The following is a 3,612-nucleotide window of genomic DNA, read 5'->3' as shown; positions in this document are numbered from 1 at the left end:
GCAGAGCCCTCCAACCAGAGGGTTCTGGACCAGGTCCAGGTCACAGAGCTGCTCAGTCTGTGCTTTTAACACATAAAACTGCAGCACTTTTATCGGTTTGAATGTTTTTTATCGTTTCATTCCTTCCATGTTTCATTATGCATTGTGCTTTTAGATGTTCCTGCGTCTCGTGAAGCACTTTGCTCTTTTCTTTGTCGTTGTAAAGTGCTCTATAAATAAACTTGTAGTGAGGCTAATCGTACTTTGGTAAAAAGAGTATCATCTGCAGAACAGAACACAACTTAGAAACTGATTTCTTCAAAAATATCATGTATATTCAACAGAAATAATCTATAAAAAGCTTAAATGCAGACGTCCACATGCCTGTAGAGCCTCTTGTGGCGTGGGTCATTACAGTCGTTACCGTCGTTACCGTCGTTACACTCATTTCACACGCGCAGGAAGTGTAGCTGCAGCAGATAAACCATAAATCGTTTCGTCGTTAACGTCTGACCGTGAACACGTTATTTAGACCCATTTTCTGCCTCGCTGCAGCCGCTGATGGAGCTCTAAAGAGCATGAAGGAGTGAGAGGCTCCTCCAGCTTATAAACCAGACCAGAGGAGGAGCAGGGAGGAGCAGAGAGGAGGAGAGAGGAGCAGAGAGGAGGAGAGAGGTGCAGAGAGGGGGAAAGAGGAGCAGAGAGGAGGAGAGAGGAGAAGGCAGGAGGAGAGAGGGGCAGAGAGGAGCAGAGAGGAGGAGAGAGGAGCAAAGAGGGGCAGAGAGGAGGAGAGAGGAGCAGAGAGGGGGAAAGAGGAGCAGAGAGGGGGAAAGAGGAGCAGAGAGGAGGAGAGAGGAGCAGAGAGGGGGAAAGAGGAGCAGAGAGGGGGAAAGAGGAGCAGAGAGGGGGAAAGAGGAGCAGAGAGGAGGAGAGAGGAGCAGAGAGGAGGAGAGAGGAGCAGAGAGGAGCAGGGCAAGGAGGAGGAGGCAGAGAGAAATCTGAACTTTCTTCACAAAATGTCTCTCTGGACTTATTTTAACACGTTCATAGTGACATTCTGCCAAACTTCACGACATTTAACACCGTTTTTAACAGTCATTTTTACTTACTTTAAAGTACATATTTAAACAGAAAATACTTTTAATTAAAGGTTGAATGGACGGTTTTTTTGGCCCAAATCTGAGTCTTATTTCCTCCTGTTTATCTGTACTTAAAGGACAAATATTGTTGCAAAGTTTAGTTTTTCCGAGCTTTTAACCCTCGTCAAAATCACCATGACGACGCCTCGTCAAAGTTTATGCAGAATTTACAAAAATAAACTTTTTTGACTCTCTAAACATTAATTCAACAAAATAAAGTCGCTCTCATGTATTTGGATTTGTCAAATTAAATAACACGCACGGGGCCCGGCCGGGCACAGCCCGAAAGAGCGACGTGGGGCCGCCCTCCCGTGGGCCCACCACCCGCAGGAGGATCCATAAGGGGCCGGTGCAGAGAGATCTGGGCGGCAGTCGACAGCAGGGGCCTCGACGACCAGATCTCCAGACACAGAGACTAACTCTGGGGACATGGAATGTCACCTCGCTGGGGGGGAAAGAGCCTGAGCTTGTGCGGGAGGTTGAGCGATACCGACTAGATATAGTCGGCCTCACCTCCACGCATAGTTTGGGCTCTGGAACCCATCTCCTCGAGAGGGGCTGGACGCTCCACTTCTCTGATGTTGCCCGCGGGGAGAGGCGGCGGGCTGGTGTGGGCTTGCTTATAGCCCCTCAGCTCAGCCGCCACGTGTTGGAGTTTACCCCAGTGAACGAGAGGGTTGCGTCCCTCCGCCTTCGGGTGGGGGACAGGTCTCTCACTGTTGTGGCGGCCTACGGGCCGAACAGCAGTGCAGAGTACCCGGCCTTCTTGGAGTCCTTGGGAGGGGTACTGGACAGTGCACCGACCGGGGACTCCGTTGTTCTACTGGGGGACTTCAACGCCCACGTGGGCAATGACAGTGACACCTGGAGAGGGGTGATCGGGAAGAACGGCTTCCCCGATCTGAACCCGAGCGGTGTTCAGTTATTGGACTTCTGTGCTAGCCACGGATTGTCCATAACGAACACCATGTTCAAGCACAAGGGTGTTCATCAGTGCACATGGCACCAGGACACCCTAGGCCGGAGGTCAATGATCGACTTTGTTGTCGTATCATCTGACCTCCGGCCTCGTGTCTTGGACACTCGGGTGAAGAGAGGGGCAGAGTTGTCAACCGATCACCACCTGGTGGTGAGTTGGATCCGCTGGTGGAGGAGGAAGCCTGACAGACTTGGCAGACCCAAGCGCATTGTGAGGGTCTGTTGGGAACGTCTAGTGGAGCCCTCTGTCAGTAGGGTATTCAACTCGCACCTCCGGGAGAGCTTCTCCCATGTCCCGGGGGAGGTTGGGGACATTGAGTCCGAGTGGACCATGTTCTCCGCCTCCATTGTTGATGCGGCTGCTCGGAGCTGTGGTCGCAAGGTCTCCGGTGCCTGTCGTGGCGGCAACCCCCGAACCCGGTGGTGGACACCGGAAGTAAGGGATGCCGTCAGACTGAAGAAGGAGGCCTATCAGGCCACTCTGGCTTGTAGGTCTCCGGAGGTCATCGACGGGTATCGGCAGGCCAAGCGAGCCGCGGTTCGTGCTGTCGCAGAGGCAAAAACCCGGGCCTGGGAGGCCATGGAGGAGGACTATCGGTCGGCACCAAAGAAATTTTGGCAAACCGTCCGCAGCTCAGGAGGGGGAAGCAGTGTCTCACCAACACCGTTTACGGTGCGGGTGGAGGCCTGCTGACCTCGACTGGGGATGTCGTCAGACGGTGGAAGGAATACTTTGAGGATCTCCTTAATCCCTCAGTCACGTCTTCCGAAGAGGAAGTAGAGACCGGGGACTCGGAGGCTGGCTCATCCATCACCCAAGCTGAAGTCACTGAGGTTGTTCGCAAACTCCTCGGTGGCAGGGCTCCGGGGGTGGATGAGATCCGCCCTGAGTACCTAAAGTATCTGGATGTTGTAGGACTGTCTTGGTTGACACGTCTCTGCAACATCGCGTGGCGTTCGGGGACCGTGCCTCTGGACTGGCAGACCGGGGTGGTGGTCCCTCTGTTCAAGAAGGGGGACCGGAGGGTGTGTTCCAACTACAGAGGGATCACACTCCTCAGCCTCCCAGGTAAGGTCTATTCCAAGGTACTGGAGAGGAGAATCCGACCGATGGTCGAACCTCGGATTCAGGAGGAGCAGAGTGGTTTTCGTCCCGGTCGTGGAACACTGGACCAGCTCTATACCCTCCATCGGGTGCTCGAGGGTTCATGGGAGTTTGCCCAACCAGTCCACGTGCTTTGTGGATCTGGAGAAGGCTTTCGACCGTGTCCCTCGGGGTGTCCTTTGGGGGGTGCTCCGGGAGTACGGGGTCCGGGGCCCTTTGCTCAGGGCTGTCCGGTCCCTGTATGACCGGAGCAGGAGCTGTGTTCGCATTGCCGGCAGTAAGTCAGACCTGTTCCCAGTGCATGTTGGACTCCGCCAGGGCTGCCCTTTGTCACCAGTTCTGTTCATAATTTTTATGGACAGAATTTCTAGGCGCAGTCAGGGGTCGGAGGGTGTCCGGTTTGGGGACCAC

The sequence above is a fragment of the Eucyclogobius newberryi genome, unplaced genomic scaffold (assembly GCF_026437365.1).
Source record: "Eucyclogobius newberryi isolate DKJ021-1_F unplaced genomic scaffold, fEucNew1.0.hap1 SCAF_19, whole genome shotgun sequence".
In the NCBI taxonomy this organism is placed as follows: domain Eukaryota; kingdom Metazoa; phylum Chordata; class Actinopteri; order Gobiiformes; family Gobiidae; genus Eucyclogobius; species Eucyclogobius newberryi.
The sequence above is the reverse complement of the archived record's forward strand: the minus strand, read 5'-3'. Positions refer to the sequence as shown.